This window comes from Neopelma chrysocephalum, unplaced genomic scaffold (assembly GCF_003984885.1).
Source record: "Neopelma chrysocephalum unplaced genomic scaffold, ASM398488v2 Primary Assembly neopelma1_23b, whole genome shotgun sequence".
Lineage (NCBI taxonomy): Eukaryota > Metazoa > Chordata > Aves > Passeriformes > Pipridae > Neopelma > Neopelma chrysocephalum.
The window spans coordinates 5,383,646-5,402,945 of NW_020897692.1; the positions used below are offsets into that span (position 1 = coordinate 5,383,646).

The window sequence follows — 19,300 nt, forward strand, 5'->3', positions numbered from 1 at the left end:
TCATGCAAGGTTATTTATTTTACAGCCTTTTCTCCTAGTTTTGCACAACACACAGATCTTGGTAGATGGGAAAGGATTTTTTTTTCTTACTAGAGTCTTTTTGGCAATAAACACATGCCTAACTGTAAGAGAAAAAACTTTCACAACCAAGCTTGTTTTGTGAAGCCCAAACATTTATGAAGCTTACGAACCCTCAAACTTTGCATAATGTGCCCATCCCTGGTCTCAAACATGAAGTGGCAGAAGAGGGAAGTGTTACTTTTTTTAACCAACAACTTATGACTGTGTCAACACATGACAATTTGTCAAAGCTTGCTGTAGCAGTACTGTAAATTAATTTTTAGCATCAGTTGTGAGTGGTAAACACTTTGTGTGGTGTGAACAGCTCTTAGTACAGTGTGAGTTGTCAGCAGCTTGTGAGCTACCCTAAAATAAAAAAAAACCACGCGGGAGGGAAGGATGCAAGCTCGTTTACTAGTACAAAATGGATCTGAGTCTGCAAAAATTTGACATGTGGTGGTATGTTTTTTTCCTCTGTACCAGTCAGCTCAACCTTGAAAACTTGTTTTTTCCATTAAAAATGATCACCTGCAAAGTTGGGAAATCACAACTCTCCATCCTGTGCACCAAGCAGTGCCTGATAGCCAACATCTCTCTCAGACTCATGGCTCAATGAAGTAAAGCCCTCTCTTTGCTCTTGTGTTTTGCCTTTCCTTGCTTAAAAAACAGAACGTGTCCTGCAAATGCAAGCATAGTCCTTCGTTGAAAAGTCTTGAATCAACCACATAAAATACCTGGAAAAAACCCCAGGTGGCAGCCCAAAGAGAAATGATGGGTGATGAGTGCTCTCTCCTCCTCACCTGTCCCTTTGCTGTTTCTCCTTGCCTATCCCAGCTGCTTTGGTGGAGCTGGCATTATTGGTTTGTACAATAGGAGTCGACATGATGGAAGAAAATTATTCCGTACAAAAAGACAGGGAGTATGTATTGTAGAAAACAACTTTTCAGATACAAACCAATTTAAACCTGTCACTTTAGCAGAACAAGCAGTAATAACCTCCCAACCTAACAATGACTGCTAAGCCGAACGTTAATTCGCTCAGTTGTTGAATTGCTAACGTGTCTACAACTTACAAGTGAACACCCACTCAAGAGAGAGAAAATAGAAGTTGGCGCCTGGAATTCCTGGCCTTGCTGAAATCACCTACATTTCTTTGGCACTAATTCATCTTGCGTTTCCTGCAAATGTTTTAAGTAGAACTAGATGAGAAAAACAGCTGCGCTCGTTTGTTTGCTGCTTTGATACACTCGGTGTGGGGCTTTTTTCTCAAGCACAGTCGCTCTTGGCTTATACGCCGTAGGCTGGCTTGGGCTGCATCTTGGGGCTTGTTCCTGTGATCAGGCAGCACAGATGAAGCTTGGTAAGAGAACTTTATTGAGACCTACTGAAGCTAGTTTTAACCATGTTATAGTTTTAAAGAGAAAGATTACTTTATTTGTGTATTTGCTCATAAAGAATTTTGGTTATCTCTCCTTTTCTAGATATAACTGTAGGTGCTGCCTGTATGAAAGAGCTGAGCCACACCATCCATTAAACTGTCTAGAGCAGCAGTTGGCTTGCTTGGAAATTGCTTCCAGGACTGTATTGTAAGTAAGTATTTTTGCAAAAGCAGCATCAAATGATTTCTTCAGTTTTGGGGTGGTTTTGAGATGTTTTGGTTGTTCCTTATAATTTCATAGTTTAACATCTAGTTGACACTAGCACTGCATGTGGGAATCTGAAGCATAGAGCTAAAGCCCTTTAAAGGCTTTTTGCTGACTTGTTCTAAAACTCCCCAGCTTAGTACCTGAACGCTTCTGATAACATGCAGCTACATGTAAGCCTGTGAAGAAATTTGTCATTAACTCTATGGCATACATGTTTTTTGAGTGTTCATCCCTGCCTGCATTTTTACACTTCGGCATTTTAGCTATGCTGGTGTAGCCCTGCTAGGGCAAATGCTTTGTGGAGATTTTTGTAAACTGTGATCTGCCTAACTCAGTTTGAAATCGTCCGTGACAGGTTGCCGTTTCTGATCCAAAAAGAGCACTGGTTTGTCTCTTTGGGCATGCAGGGGATATGGCTAGGGAACCTCAGTGAATGGAGGTGAATTTTGTCAGCTGCATCTGTTTCCATGATCACAGAATCGTAGAATATCCTGATTTGGAAAGGGACCCACAAGGATTATTGAGATCATTCTAGTGATGAGTGAGTCTCAATGAAGAGGGCCCTATTTCATATTACAAGCCAATTGCATTGAGTATGGCATTGAGAACATGTTTGCATTTAGAATTAATAGCATCATCCTAGAAAACTTCAAGATGTACAGTAAGAAAACCTCATCATGCTATTTAAACAGTTCCTTTTGATAGCATAATCCATTTGGGGATGTTTGTGACCTGAAATTTTATATCTTTTATTTCTTTTTATATTGCCTTCATTTTTCTGCTGCTGCAGGTTACGAGAAGTATGATATGAGAAGTATTTATGACATAAGTGCATTTTCCTCGAAATGGCCTCTGATAACATGGTCCCTTGAGATAGCAATGGTGGGAGAGTTAGCTACTTAGAGTTCAAATCACTTAGTCAAGCGTATTATGCAGGCTGCTCACACTCCTCAGCACCTTGCAAAATATTCCCCACAGGTGACATTTTTTGTACATAAACTAGGGGGTTTATATATATATATATATGCTAATCCCGTAATCCCATCACCAAGTCCTTCAAATGCAGCAGTTGAGTCAATTTTTGCAATAGGCTTTTTTTTTGCATATCTTTGTTCTTTGTGGTCAGCTGTGGTCTCTCTGCAGGTGAGGCTGTGCTGGACAAAATTCTTTGGCTCAGCTCCGCCAGCAGTTATCTGCTAGATACAATAACTGCTGTTTTGTGCCTGCACTGTGCCTGCTGGACCCATGAGGCACTCAGCCCAATTCTGCATGGGTGAAGGTGAATGAGATGAAAAAAGGACCCAGTTGCTGTCAATGATCAGGCATTTCAGCTATCACAGATTGGCAGAGAACAAGTGAGGGAATTGCTTGGGGGAAATTAGGACTTCAAAAAGTCTAAATTCTAACAGTTTTCTAATTAGAAATTTAGAACAAGGCATAATATTTGTTTTCAGTATCATGCCTGTAAATGATCTGTCTGCTTCTGGAACTTATGTCCTGACCCAAGCCATCATTGCTTTCACAGAATCATAAAATCATTTAAAATCATAGAAACAGAGTTGTTTAGGTTGGAGTGCATGCTGCTGAGGCAGTCTCAGTTGTACCAGTTCCTTGAAGGATTCACTTGTGGTTTTCTGCCTCATGTCCTTCCAATTTAACTGTATTAGTCTGTTTAATGGTGCCAGAAGGCCACATATTGGCTCTCCATGAAGCCTCAAACAGTAGATACGTGCTTTTAAATGGTTAAATAAACGTTAATTATGATTCACAAATAGTTTTTCCCCAACTATTAAGTAATATCAAACGCTGAATTTTTCATTCAGTAATTGTTTTTCCAGCTGCTGAGTGGGACCAAGTATTTAATATTTTCACAGAGTTATTTTTGCAGCTGCTCGGCTGCTTTAAGCGTAAAAGTCTTATGTTATTTTTTAGGGCTTGAAAGCCTTGGATGCACAGTGGGCACAAAAAGCCTGTGGTGGGAGTGGAATGATGACAATCTTCTGATGCACCTTGGTTAGTTGTGGATAGTTTGGACCACATCCAGATAAGTTGAAAATAGCATACTGGGGACTTTTGAAAGTTTGTGGGTTTGCAGCATTTTCTCACAAAAGTCTGAGGTCTTTTTCTTTCTCACTGTGTTAGTTATTACACAGGTGGAAATGAGTTATTTTTTCCCTTTCAAAACTTGAGACATTTTGTGAAGGATTCAAACAGTGTGAATTATTTCATGAAATAGTGGTTTGACTTGTTGCACCTCCTTGAAAATAGTATAATACCACAGAATTTTGTCTTAGAAGTACATATTATGTGCCTTTCACAGGGAATCTTAAAAAATTTTCAAATATTGATTAAACCACAGATCATGATGAGAGTGAGAGAGACGTTGTTCTCACCCATCATGAGCACATGGCTCACGTTTTCCCAGTGATTCATTAGCTAACCCACTAAAACATCCTAGGCAGTCTGATGCAGTGGCTTACTGGTAGCTGTTCTTCAGATGATTGCTCATGTCAGTGTGATGCATAGCAGCATCAGAACATTCACTTTGGAACTTACCTTTTTTGTGCATCTCTTTTCTCTGGTTTTCCCACCAGATCTGCTCTGCTGCCTCACAGTGCTGCTGTATGCATAAGCCGTTGCTGTAATTCTGTGAAGCTGTGAATCAAGCCATCTCCTTCTAAATATCACTCCTGTGTTTTAATGACGCCATAGTCATGAGCACAGGGTGCACAAAGGACACTTAACACTGAGCTCTAGGGAGAGGATGATGTTGGTGAGGGAAAAGACCAAATAGTGGAAGGTAAATTCTGTTTAATGTTCAGTTGTGTTGATTTTTTAGCCAAAACAAAAAGAAGCAAAATAAAAAGCTTTCACAAAGCAGAAGTGGAAGTGAAATGAAACGTAGTGACTAGACAAATGAAAAAAAAAATGTTCATTATAAAACCCACCAAACTTAAATCACAAAGCCCCAGAAGAAGAGGTGATCTGTCAACTACCCAGCTTGGACCACCCAACTGGAACTCATGGTCTGGGTTCAGTTCCCTGCCTTGGTCACAGGTTTCCTGTGTGTTCTCGGCCAACCTCCTTCATCAGACCTGTGGCTGACTTCCTCATCCATGCAGTGGAGATCATAGAATCATAGAGTCAACCGGGTTGGAAAAGACCTCAGAGATCATCAAGTCCAACCTTTGATCCAACACCACTGTGGTTACTAGAACCATGGCACTAAGTGCCACTAAGTCTCATCTTAAAAACCTCCAGGGATGGAGAATCCACCACTTCCCTGGGCAACCCATTCCAATGTCTGGTTACTCTCTCTGTAAAAAATTTCTTCCTAATATCCAACCTTCCTCACATTCATTGTGAGGACAAATCCTACTGATGTTGCTGAAAGACGTGGATGTTGTGATGGGACGAGCCACCCCAGGGACTAGAACAGGAGGGATATGCTTCCTCCCAAGGGATAATCACCTATTGCTGCTTGCATTTCCATGTTAAAGGGTAGAGGAAATGATTTCCAGATCTAAAAAGGGTTGATTTTTTTCTTTCCAACTCTTTCAGGCCTATTTCTTGTGGAGTTTGGCTGCCCCAGTGCAGCAGCAGGCATTTGGAATATTCCCTGTCTCTCACCTTTCTCCTCTCAGTCTGTCTGCTTATGGCTTTGAGTCATTCCTGTCTGCTCAACATGCGCACCCTGCACAACCCAACAGAATCAGAAACATAGCTTCTGTCATCTTTCGAGTTACATGGAGATCTCCTAACATGTAAATACAGTTGTGTGTAAGAAAGAAACCAAAGAGTGCTTGAGGCTGGTCAGAGGGTTACCAAAGGTGACCCTAGCAGCTGAGGAAGGTGGTACAAGGCAGTGGGACATCACACTCATGAATGCCTGGCAAAGTATGTGCTGGCACAGTGTGACTTCTAAGGATGTCCACGTAGCCCATCACCACCATTGGCCTTCAGCCCTTCTGCTCCTCCACTCAGTCCCCAATAGGCAAATATTCATTTGTAGGGGATTTGTATATACTCTCATTCAGTGCTGATGCTAATTCTGAGTAAGGAATCAGAAACGACAGGTTGCATGCCTTTTGATGTGTCCTTTTATCTCCTTTGGGTTGGTAGTTAAACTTTACTCACCCCTTATAGGGATTATTTTTCTCTGAGAAGAGCCTGTGGAGCCCCATACACTCTTTTCCTTCTCCAAACATTAGTAATGCTCTTCTTGACAGGGATGAGATCTTGAAAGTACAGACAGGTTCATATTCAGACTAGAGCCATGCTTTGTGTTCTGTTTGATTCTGCTACAACAGCTCTTGCTGTTTCCTGTCCACCCACCTTCTTTACTGCCTTCCTCTTTTCTTTTAGTATTGCTTTCATAAACCTTCCTCTGACCTGACCCTTGACTTTTTCTGAGCTGCCAGGATTAATTAGCAATCCTTCTCTTTAAGACCTGTGTAGTCCTCCCATCCCTGATGTATTTCAAGTCCTCCTCCCATGGTCACAGAAACACTTCCTTGAGATCCATACTCACCTGGACCACTTTCTGCCACTGATACTCTTTATCCTGACCCTGCCATAAGAAGTTTCTTCTTTGTCATGACTCATTTTTGTCAGGATATAGAAGTATCTTTTCCCTCCCAGATCTTCCCTCCTCTACTTGTTCCTTATTCCCGAGTGGCAGCCAGCCTTTGTCTTAGGTGGGTTGGATTTTCTTCAGTGACTCTCTCATCAAGTTAACTTTATTGTTTCTTTTTTCCCACCACTTCACTGCACTTGTTTTCTTTCTCTCCTCATTCGTAAAATGGTTTGGTTTGAACTGGTTCTGGTTTCTCATTTGGATGCTGCTTGATGGCACCACACAACAGTCTAAATGCTGAGCCTGTGTACTGAGTGAGAGGCAGACCAGAGGTCCACCAGCCCCACCTCTGGCCATGGCCAGGAGTGAAGGTCCATAGAGAGTACATGAGAAGGCAGAAGGCAGGCATGGGTAGTGCCAGTGGAAGGGCTGTGATTTAGAGGAGCTCTACAGAAGCCTTGGTGAATCCAGAAGCAAGCCCATTGATTTTGGTTGAGTCACTGTCATTTTAGATAAATAAAGAGGCCACTTCTCCCTTGGAGACACAGTGCAGCTCCAGGTTGACGGCTATGTCTCATCCAAACTTCTGAGTATGAAGACTTCTTGGTCCAGGAAAAGCCATGTTCCGCTCCTTCCAAGGCTGGTCAGCTCAGAGCCCCTTGCTATGAGAGAACATGGATGGTTTGAGATGTGGTGCTGTTGACTGGATGTCCCCTTTCTGCCTGCAGTGCTTGTCCATTTTCCCAGCTGGTGAAACTGTAGTCTGCTTACAGCTCTAAAGGACCGATGCCTGAAAAAACAGCAACTGTTTAGTTGTCCATTGCTGTTTCAACCCTATGCCCATGGTACAAGTAATGAGTTATTGAGCTAATTTAGTTCTATACAGAAGAAGTGATTTTCATCCTGCAAATCAGGAAGGCTATTTAACACACTGTAATTGACTTCAACTGGAAGATTCAATACACTTATCTAGGATTACAGATCAATAAAATCTGATTGTGTTGAGAGCGACAGGAATTGTAGAAACACACAGGGACTGTTTTCCCCCTTTCCCATGGACAAGCTGAGCTGGGTGTCTTCTGATCCTTATGGTTTGGGTTATGCTGCTGCTTGACCTGCACATTGGCAGGACCATCTTAAGATGGTACCATTTGACATGGGGAGATGAATCCAAGGGGATGAAACAATGGGTGGCCGCCCTTAGTCAGTTTTACGTCAGTGACTTTCTCATTTCTGCGTGCCCTGCCAGTGTCGAGCTGGGGGGAATGGGAAGTAAACTATGTCTGGTTTCATTATGATAGTGATGATAATAGGATCCATGAGGTATGTGAGATTAAAAGCCCTGTAACATTGCAGGCCAAATCATTCACAGAGGAGAAGAACTGAAATCAGTTCAGTGCCTAAACATCTTTTTGTCTTGCCTCGCCCAGTGTAGAAATAAATACGGGAAAACTAATATTTGTTCGGTATTTCCTCTCACTATTTGCCAAGGAAGCTGTGTTAAGCCAATTGCTGTATAGAAACATTCGCTGGCCATCATGCATTGGCTTTTATAACTGTGAGCTGTAAGTGTGGGGAGCCTTTTTGCCCGGGTATTCATTAATGAGTTTTTCAGCAGTCACTCTGAACAAATGGGGAAGCATTAGATATGATTTTGCTTGCAGAGCTTCAGGGAAAAGTACAGACTTTTTCAGTGGGATGAGGACACTGGCACAGGTAATGAATAATTTGAGATGATGGCTGAGCAAACAGCATGGCAAGTGTCCTTTTGACACATGTGAGGCACAAACTTTGTAATTCTTTCTTCGTAGAGAGACATCCTAAACAACAGTCCTTGATTCAAATGTGAGCTTGTGTCATTAGCAGTGCTCACCTCCCACCATGCTTATTTTCTGTATTCCTTCTTCCAAATATCAACTATCTTGTTGCAAGCAGGAAAGGAAAAACGTACTTTTAGACCAAACTAACAGATATGGCTGGTTCCAGTACACTGACTTCATAAGCAATAAAATATATAACATTGCTTGCTACAGCACGCGCTGTACTAATCATTCTCTGTGCAACTGCCTATTTTTTACATCATTTTAAACAAATGCCAGGACTACAGGGAGTAATAAAACAAGATAAAGGCAGAACAGGCAGGTTTTGTGGTACAAGTTAAAAACAAAACAAAACAAAACCTCCAGAAGTAATGAGAACTGTAAAAAGAGGCTCTTTTCACGTGGCAAAGTGAAGCTGTAATTACTGAGTGCAGAGAACATCTTTCTTACAGAAATACGCAGTGAGAGTGGATTGTGTTGAATGTCTCTGAAGCTGCTGCAGTCACAGTTTAAGAGCAGAGAAAAGAGATTGCTGAGAAAATAAATTTTTTTTTCTGGTTATGGAGTTGGCTTTGCTTCTGGCCTGATGATTGCTGGTTCTTGCTATTGCTTTGTCTGATAGTTAACTGGCATGGTGACAATACTGATATTAAACTTCTGTTTTCAGACATGAAGCTGAAGAAGAAATTCATGTCATGCCTAAGTTTTCAGTTTCAGTTGAGCTGTCAGGGAGAACTAGATAGACATTGGAAATACAATCTTTGCTGCTTTGGTTAACGTTCTGAGGTGATGAACCCTGGTTTGCTTTGTTTCCCACACCTTTATTTTTTTCATCATGACATTCAAAAGTTGGTGCAAAATTAACTAAAAAGCAAGTACAAGGGACACTTCAAAATTTGTCCACTTAGCATGCATCAAACCACTAATAGACATGTGTGCACAACCTGCTGGTATGTAGTACCAGTCAGCAAGTGGTTTGTTAGTATTGGTAATGCTCTCATGAAGCCAAAGAGGATTCTTTCGCTTGCTAGCTTGAGAGTGCAAAGTGCTTCTAATTCCCACCCAGTTTTTCTCCGCTTTCTCTGTCTTCATATTGCCACCCTTGTACCTTGGAATAATAAAGCTTCAAAGAGTTAAAGAAAGTCATAGTGAAAAGCATGTTATGTCTTAGGTCTGGCAGATAAACCCAGTGCTAACTAAGTGCAGTCGCTTCTCAAATCTGGCCAAAATAGTGTTTCACCTCATACTTTGGGAGTGTGACCGTCCATGAAGGAGGTAAAAGTGTTGTTCAGAAAAATACAAGAGTCCCCAAAAACGTTGCAAGGTTGATGATACTCATTGGATTCTGTGCCAAGCAGAGCTAAAGCTGTATGCTTCTGGACATTATTTCTAAATCACAGTCAAGATTACATCTTGTTTAGTGTTGTCATAGGTCTGTTTCGTAAGTGTAGCTCTGCAGTAATTTCTTATTTCAAAAGAACTGTGTAAATTGCTTGTGGGAAGATTTTTTGTCATTGAAAAGCAAGACTTTCATTTATATCCAGTTCTGACATTTGAAAGAGTACAATATTTTGCAGATACAACTAAGTATTAGTTTCATGTCCAGCTATCTGCCACAATTAGGGAAATAAAATCTAACGTCATCTTCAACCAGTAGATCATTTCCTTTTCCCTTTTTATGCCATTTGTCTGATCTTTTCTTCTCCTCCACAGCTTTGGCTTCTGTCTGTCTTCTTGTCTTAATATCTACCATTGTATTACTCTCAGTGCTCAGTGTTTAGATGGGTCCTCCTCCATCTTCTCCAAAGTATATCAATGTTCTCCTCCTGTCTCCATGCATTGTTTTTAACAATTAGCAGCTTGGTGTGTAATCCATGAGTTACTGATACAAGCTGAGAGTTGTGCCTCCAGCAGCACTGTTGATGTACTCCAGCTGCTAGTGGGTGCTTAGTCTGCAGTGCCAGGCTGGACTGCCAGACAAAATGCAAAAATTGGGCATCAGCAACATGGTTTCAGTGGAGCGGTTTAGGTCTAAGAATAAAAGCCAATATAGACATGGCCATTAATTTCTCGCCCATCCAGGGGCAGACTTCTAATTAAGACCCACGTATCCACTATTAAATGTTTCCAATACTGTCCCCTCAATCCATAAATTATTGCTCCGTTTAAGAGGGCTCTGTGTACCATCCTAGCCCAGACACCTAGGTGGTACCCATTGATTCTGATGCTCCTGCCCCAGTCACCTCCTCTTCATTTTCATGCTAATGGAGTAGCCTGCTCTTCCTGTTAAAGTCTCACCCCTGTTTCTCCCATTGGTTTATTTTTTCTTTTGTTATAATGATTTTGCTATTCCAGGGCAGATTCCCTGGCAGAAGACCCACAATATGGCAGTCTAACATCACCCTTATCCTCGTAGTAGCAACCACCCTGTTTTGTGTCACCTTGTCTTCAGAAAACACCCCTAGAGGCAGTTGCAACCTCACTTGATCTTTCCCTGTTTAGAAAATGTGAAAATACTTAATGAATCATTTTGGGGAGGTGTGACCTGCGGGATGCAGATGCGTGGGAGTGTTTGTTTGTTGAAAGCGTCAGAAGGGGAATCACTCCATTATCTGAGTACCAGTGTCAAAAGGTGGGAAATCAGCATGCTCTGTAGTTTCACTGAACCTGGATTTTTCTCCCATCTATCTTTTCCTGGAAGGTATTTAATTTTGGAGACGCTCATAAAGAGAGGAGAAAAACAGCACTTAAATTCCCAGGATTGCCTTTGGGGGATCGATCCCACAGGTGAAAGAGGGAACTCTTTTAATAATCTTTGCAACATTTAATCCCAAGAAAGTGCAATAAAATCAATCTTCCACTGAGAGTTGGCAGCGTATTTTTTCCATAACAAGACCCATTTTTGGTTTCTTTGTCCTGCAGTCTGATTAAGACTGTATTGAGTTGACTGAGGAGAGTAAAATCTGGTTTTGACAGATGTTTCCTATGATCTGAAGAATACAAATACTCCTGCAAGATGACAGACGGCTTGTTTACATAAGAAATCTTTTTTTTTTAATTAAAAAAAAGAAAAAAAAATAAAAATACACAAACACAAAGCAACGTTCGGATCAGTCATTCTGATCAAGGCAGAGTCAATTATTAGGCTGTAAAGGGAACTGATGACTCAACTTAGGCACAGCACTGCGGCGATCTCCGAATTTCGGTTTCATAACAGATTCTTTTCAGGAATGCTTTTCATTCATGCCTGACATTTAAACACGTCTCTGGGAGTGTATATCATTTTGTGATGGGGATGCAAGAGACTGGTGTGTTCTGAGTGGTTGTGTGGAATTTGGAAGGCATTCCTGTACTTTGGTGGGACACCCTGTGGGAGAAGGGTCCTTTGACCCATCGCATTGCACACCCAGACCATACCTGCACACCACCAGTGTCGTTACCATGGTAAATTTGTAGATAAGTTCACATTAGTAAAACCGAAAAGCTCTTTGATTCAGAAAGCAAAGTGTTTTGATGAGATCCCATGCTTAGTAATTCCAGTGAGTGCACTTGCTAAAACAGGTGAGTCAGAAATGGAAATGCAAAGCAATTCTCTGAACAGTGGCCGGAAATTAGCTTTGAAAACTGAAACAAAGCCCAGACCGCAGTTTTATCTATTTACTTAACAATCGTAGATCTGCGAAAATCGCTTTGTCTTTGGGACGCATTTTGATTCCTCTCTTGTAGCTCTGGTGCGATCTTCAGGCTGGGTGATCAACTGTGTCAGGACTATGTTCGTGTGTCTTAATTTTTTGGTTTAAAAAATTGAGTTCCCTGTAAGTGGACTCATTGCTTGTGATGCTGCCTGATTCTCTCACGGCTTGGAGTGGAAGTTGGAGGAAGTATTAGGCAGGATGGGATGTTGTAATATTTGAGTTAATGTAATACTGAGGAAGAAAACCAGGAGAATTGAGTGGAGTAACTCAACTGCTTATCACCCAGTGCATAGGTTATATATATTTATGTATGGCACAGGGGTCTATCTGGCTGCTCTGGCACCAAACACTCATTGTTTTGAGGCTAGCTGCTCCCCAGCTTAGCCTGGAGAAGCTGTGATGGTCACAGCCCCTCTGTTTTTAAGGAAATAGCCCTCTGTGGGGAGAGAGCAGAAGGGGTCATGAGTGTTTTCGTATTAACAGTGGTAGTCTTGCTGCAAAAAAACTTAAAAATCAGCATACTGGGTGATAGGTAGCGGCATTCTGGTCCTTATCGCACACCTTTCCTCTCTGATGGCATCTGGGTACCTCCTACTCATACTTGAGAGCAGGTCTGGATGCTTTGGACTTGTCACGCAGCCTTAGACAGCATAAAAACTGCTTTCCTGGAAGCTGTAGTGTGGTCTGAGGCCCACCAGTGTAAATCATGGTGGAGTAAGATAAAGTAATAGATGTGTTTAAGGGACTTGCAATTCCCACGGCAAGGCTGGTAAAGTAGAGCTTCTTTCAAAGAGAAGGCGGTTTGGTGATTTTCCTTAAATACTGTTTACCTAAATAAACAAATATAAATAAATAATGCATATTCATGGCTTTGACTAGAGTAAGTAATGTTGAAATGTTTACCTCTCCTGAGGATAATTTTTAAGGGTGGGGTGCAGCAATTAATAATAAAACATTTAGATGAGATTACAGAATGTTCTGATTGGAACAGTAAACATTATGCTAGAATTAAAAGCACATACACTGTCTTGAATAAAAAAAAATAAATGCTATGCTGTCTGAAGAAACACACTGAATAGAAGCAGTTTGGGTGAAGGGGCTGTGGCCTTGGAGCTCTTTAATATCACAGGGATGCTTCTTCAGTCTAAGAAGCATAGCCGTGGAAGAAAGTCCATCATTTCCAGTCTGAAAAAAAGCTATACAAATATTGGCATCCACACAGATTGGTGTGGCAGAAGTAACACCTGTCAGCGCTACTTTGAGGCTTGGGTCTATTGATTCCTAAGCCATGTATTTCACCTGTTTATATCAGTAGTAAACAAAACCTTCATTTGCATTGTGAACCTCCTCCCCCTCTATTTTGCACATTCCTTTGAATGAAATTCTTTGCTCAGCTGAGAGTTTGAAATTTGAACTCATCCTTTCATGTCTTTTGGCTATGGTTCCTTATCTGGTTAATCAGCTCAAAGAGAGCCAGTGATGTGTTCAAAGATTTCTGTGACAGCTGCATACCATTAGGCTGAATGATTAAAAAAAACCCATAATTGTAGTTTAGCACAGTAAATACAGATTGGTCTTTCAGTTTAACATACGGTATCAAGCAAACTGAGCCTCTGACAAGAGACCTGCTGCTTAACCCTGTGCAGACCAAGCTGGTCTGCCCCGTAGCCCCACCTGCCTCCAGCTATTTCGGATCAGCAGAGGAGTATGATCGAGCGATACGGTGTATCTGCCCTGCTGCACTAGGTTGGCCACGAAAAAGAAAACAGAAGATGGGCAAAAAGTAGGTAGAAGCACTGAGGTAGCCTGTAGGGCTAGTAGCCTCAAAGCTCCTCATGCAAATAGGGTGGGCTCTCCTTGCTCATCGAGGTGTCTCTCCGCAAACTGCTGTTCTCTGTGAGCATTTTTCTAACTTGACCATCTTTTGGAGAAGAAGGCTTCCAGACCTCGTCTAGACCAAATTGATTCCTTCTAAGGTAACATCAGAAGTGTTGGGGCACTCACTGATGCCTCACAAGCCCCATGTGCTTCTGGCACGTGTGCCCTGGATGCCCTCTAATCTAGAAACTGAAAAGCAGCTTTTCTTTGGCTGGAAATGCAGTCTTACTATTAGATGTGGTGGAGTCTTTGCTTATGTTAGTTGCTAGCGGAAGTCCTTGGCTGTTCTCTGCAACAGAGAAAGTTGTCAAGGAACAAGCAGTGATGGATGGGCTGCCTTGTTCCCAGCACAGATGGAGAGAGTTGACAAAGTCCAGTTGACTTTGGTCCTTGTGAAACATCTTCACAGCTGCTTCTGGCTGATAAATTTCCTCAATCACATTTTGTTTCTCACTGCAGTGAATAAACCTTTTCCCTGAAGCATCTGCCTGCTCTGCAGGATCTGTGAGTGGTGTCTGTAGCCCAGAAGATGAAGGTGCTAATGGTGGCATAAGATGTCCTGTTGGTCTGTCTCTCCTGTAGCAGAGGGGTGTGGTTTTATAAGCATGGTGCATTTTCCCCATTGAAAGAATCTTTCCGGATTCACCTCAGAAAAACTTCTGTGGAGCAGACAGATCCACTTTCATCTTCACCTTTCTTTTTTTCGTAAGGGTTTCTGGAAGTTTCAGCTGCACGCCTTATGGCCAAGCCAGTGGCAGCAAGGCAGCCAGAGCCTCAGCGGTGTCTTGCAGGTTGAGAACATGTTGCACACATGGAGTGCACAGAACAGTAAACCTGATATCAGATCACAACTAATTATCTGTGTATAAAAATTCCCCTGCTCGCCGTTTTGCCGTTAGAGGCTCGCTGGTAAGATTTATGACTCTGGCTAAAATGAAGTACCATTTCCTTTTTCTCAGCATTACTGTGCGTGGCCTCTCTGGCTTTTCTTGTTAAACAGACTAGAGTTCACCCAAGACAGAATGTATTTTTGAAGCTCTTTCCCACCAGCATTCTGCCTCTTTTTGTATTTCTAACAACCACTGAAGATTACCCACAAAACGTTTTCAGGTCTTTTGACTTTCCCCTGCTTGGGGCGAGGGTGAAGACAGAGCCACTAAGAGGCAGCTTCTTCATGGGAGGTGCAGTGTTTGCCCACTCTCAGCCCCACCACAGCTTGTGCAGACTCACAGTAGCTGCGTACATCCATCGGCATGGGCTCCCTCTTCATAGTTGGATGTGCAACTGTTGCATCCAGGATTTATGTGAGCTAAAGGATAATTTCCTCACTTCGTACTATAACTTGGGGGACCAGCGGTACAGCTTGGAGAAAGGTTGTATTTCTCCTGCCCTCATGTTGCACATATATGTCCTCGTTTCGCAGGCTGATGAAAATGAGACCAATGACTGAACTTTCTGAACTGCATGGCTGATTTCACCCTGAATTACCTGAAAATTAGTTTGTGCGATGTTGTAAGACAGTAGGGTTTTTTTCTGAGTACAGAGTTAAAAAGGGAGCAATGTTGAGCTGCTGCCATCTCTCCCAGTTGCAGTTAGACATAGTTATTTTTGTATTAAAGCTTGGAGGAAAACTGGTAGAAATGCCAAATAAACCTTCCCAAAATAAACATTTGTGTTAATACTTAAATATTGTTCATCTTTCACAGCATTTACTTATCTGTTTCCCACATGCAGAACCTTATGGGAAGTTTTTGTGGTTGACTGTGGCCTGTTCTTTCATTCTGTATGTTAACTGTTTTCTCAATTTGCATTTTTTAAAAGCAATCGGCAGTAAAAGTCTGACTGTGATAATTGTTCAACACGGGAACATCCTTTCATCATGGCAGGGCAAGGGTGTGTTGTCATGGTTCACATGTGTTGGGGCAGGAGTCTTGGAGAATAAACCCAGTGAGCTGCATCATTCTGTGCTGCCCTGGGAAGCATCCTTATCTGAGAGACCCAACGCTGGCTATTCCTGTGTCATCTTCTGAGATGCCGGGCTTGGGTACAGCGGTTTCATCCTCGTCACTGAACCGTCTCATTTTCTCCTGTTTGCATGTGTGTTCACCAAGTTCTCCAGCCCTGAAGGAGAAATAAGCCAGATATCTGAATTTTCATCAGATTGGACACAATGTATTAGGCTGTGACTTTTGCTGTCTATTGGTTTTACTGCATGGAGTATAAATACTCATATCATGTAATAATGTTGTTGTTGGGGGGTGGTCTTTCTCACAGCATATATTAACTTTCCTTTCACACCTAGCCATTCTTTCATGAATCATACCCCCAAGATAAAATGTTTTCAGTGATGACTTCAAGTCAACTATATGCCAATGAGAAAGTAATTCAGGTTTTACATAAAAAGATTTACAAGTTCCCATGGTGATGCTCTTGAACTACAGATGTATGGCTCTCCTAGCCCATCCTGGTTGATGTGTCACAGAGCTAACTGCAACCAGAGGAGAAGGAGAGGTGGAAAATTCCCCTTATACACATCCTCCAGCTCCTCTGAAGGTTTTCTGTTTAAGCCTACTTGGTTTGGTTTAGTGTAGCTCAGGAAAACCCAGTTTGCAGACCCCTGAGCACTTCCATGGCCAGCACAGGGCAGCAGCAGCCTGCAGCCAGCCAGTGATGGTTGTCTTGATGCTTCTCCTGATGACTTCAGTCATGGTTTCTAGCCAGACTGCTTCCTAGTGTTGTTTTGCCGTTATCTGAGGGAACAGCTCAATCTCATCTCCTCTTGACTGTCAGCACAGCTCACCCACATAGGGACCACTGCAGAGCTGCTCCTCGCAGTCCTGGGATGGGTACCTCCCTGTTTCTGGTCCATATGTCCTTGGTTGTGCTGGTCTTCTGCATCTCACCTCTGGACACCAGGGAAAAAACTGCTGTCCCCTCCCAACTCCTGGTTTTGCCTGCCCCTGGGTAAACAGTGCATGTGGGCACAAGCAGGAGTGATGGATGAGCATGTTCCTTCCCTTTGGAATAACCAAGCTGGTTATTATGAGGAAATTAAATGCACTGAGGGTGAAGCAGACCATATATCTTTTCTGACATAGGTATCAATATCATCTTGGGTTTAATTTACAGATTTCAGGAAGAGATCACACACTAGATGTCAGAAGCACTGCAAATGCCTTCTCAGCCTCAGGCGACCCTTCAAGCAGTTGCAAGTTACAAATGTTCCAATGAAGCTATTTCACATAGAAAGAAATATTCTTCAGCTTCACTCAAAAACTCACAAAATGTAAAGAAAACATGTTTGGTAATCTGTGATGGTATTGCATGTAACAAACCGGGATCCTTGACTTCACTGGTACCAGTTTCTGCACACATTTGTTTAAGAAACATCATTGCACTCCACCAAGTGAGGCACTGCTTCAGAAAACACCAGCTCTTTTTGCACACCTGTGCTCACTTCTTCTTGCTCACAGGTGTGCAGCCTTCCTTAAATTTTATTTCTTCTCCTGTCCACATCTGAGAGAAGCTCACCAATTTCTCTTGTTGTATGGGTTCACTTTACTTAGCCCTAATTTTACCCGCCTGTAGTGAACATTGGGATAAACACCGTGTATTTGTTGCATTTGTGTATCTGTTGCTCACCTCTGTCATTGCCCACCCAGCTTCTCCAGTTTTCTTGAGCAGGACTACACAAATTTCTGTGTCTGAAACATCTTTCATGATAACCAGAGTAATACCCAGGCACATTCATTGTGCTCTTCTCACCTTTCTTGGTTTGTTCATTGCAAACTGAAGAGCTTACCTGTTTTCCTCCTCTTAAGCATTAAAGCCCTATTAAAAACAAACCCTCTCTTTGAAACATTCTCTCCATATGACAGAAATCCAAACTGGAAGATGTTTTATTGCTTTTTCAACTTCATGCATTCTTCTGCCAGTTTGCATGGTGTTAAGGCAGATGCTTATTTTTAAAATAAATATGAGTTTTTCTTGCAACCTCCAAGACTCCAGGAGCTGGGTCTTCAGGTTGACATAGAACGATGATTTTGTGACCTCTCGTGATCCTGTAACTGATGGCCCACATGTGCAGGTCTGTGCTGAGTGCTGAGACCTTGATGTGAGCAAACCTTGAAGCAGAGAGTGCATCTTCCCCTGCCTAAGATCCGTCTCTTCCCAACGCTGTAAACCTGGCTGATCAGCATGTTAAACTGCTGAAACTCCTCTTCAGTAGGTGCACCGTTAGCTCTTCATTTCATATAAGCTCAATTTTCATGTATTGCTATAAGTTTGCAGCTGTAACAGCAGTTTTGCCTTTGATAATTTGCCTGTTTCAGAAAGTCCTTTATTGAATGGAAAGCATGAAGAAGCCCTCGTGTTGAGCATAGGTGGGGGTTAGGTTTCATTCTACCCTAAACTGACCCCTGGGCAGAGAGATTCCTGCTTTAGTGTTTTAGATCATGTGTAAAACCTGATGCTGGCTGGATCATCACACATAGGGCAAGAATATCTGGGGAACATGGGGCGAGATATGGAGTGAGACATTTGCAGAAGGGAATGAAATGTTTGGGATGCAGCCTCATGCTTTCTACAGCAGTGAACATCAATCAGCACTTCTCAGAAAAGCTTCAGTGGTGCTGAAAGTCTTCTCTTCCCCCCCTTTTTTTTTCTGTTTTCCTGTTCCCCAGTTCTGTTTATTCTCCTTTCCTTCTGATATGCTGGGGCAAGTGCAATTTCAGCTCAGAAAACTAACTTGTCCTTGAAAACACAGATCCTTCCCTGCTTTCATTCCTTTGACCATTGAGTAGGCAACAGTTATTTTTGTTCTACTAGTGATTTATGACTGAACAGAGTTTATATTTTTAGTTTTATAGGCAATTTAGGTAATGTGTATTTGTGACCATAAATATTTGGCACTCTTCTGACAATGAACATTATACCCAATTGGAGAAAACTATATGAAGTGAAGAGACATAAGCATTATGTTCCTAGCATAGCCTCATGAGTCTTTTCAAGTACTCAATTAGGTTTTCCTTAAAGATAGCAATATTTTGAACATCTGTTGGTAAATCATCTAGGAGGGTGCCATCCAGAAGAAATAACCTACTTTTCATAAGTGAACTAATTCTCTGCAAAGCTTGGAGTAGAATGCTGTACAATCAGTGCTCAGAAAATATTGAACTTTTTTACCAGGAACAGCATAGAAAAAACAACAACCAAATCTCTCTCATTTGCACTGTTTTTATTATTTTTTTACTTTTTTATGGAGTCATGAATAAGCCTTAGTCATAAATAGACATAATAGACATCTCTTGAGAAACCAGAACTTTTACTGAAGAGTTCATTTTGCAAATTTTGGAAAAATAATAGTAGTTTTTTAAAAAAAAATCTAAACTTTCGAGGTTTATCCCCCTTCATCTAGCTTTAGTTTGTGGTAATTCTGCAGACACAGCCTTTGCAGTGATCCTGGTAAGATAAATACATGCCACTGCTTGTTCTGCTGCTGTCCCCTTCAGTTCAAAAGAAAACCATCTTCCTTTCCACTCCCATTTGCCAACTTCACTCAAGTAAATAGTACTTAAATATTCAAATGTTTTTTACCAGGAAAACAGTAAAGTGTTGGGCACTGGC

At 41.8% G+C, this 19,300-nt stretch overlaps 1 protein-coding gene across 10 annotated transcripts in view; it reads left to right on the forward strand.

The window, feature by feature from the left end:
- BACH2 (BTB domain and CNC homolog 2) overlaps positions 1 to 19,300 on the forward strand; it is a 194,097-nt gene that overhangs the window by 85,857 nt on the left and 88,940 nt on the right. For 9 of the 10 annotated variants that reach the window (XM_027695248.1, XM_027695232.1, XM_027695240.1 and 6 more), the window contains one exon: positions 1,542 to 1,650. The gene's annotated coding sequence lies outside the window, so the exon portion shown is untranslated. The remainder of the gene's footprint in view (positions 1 to 1,541; positions 1,651 to 19,300) is intronic. The other variant, XM_027695224.1, reaches the window with a different exon arrangement.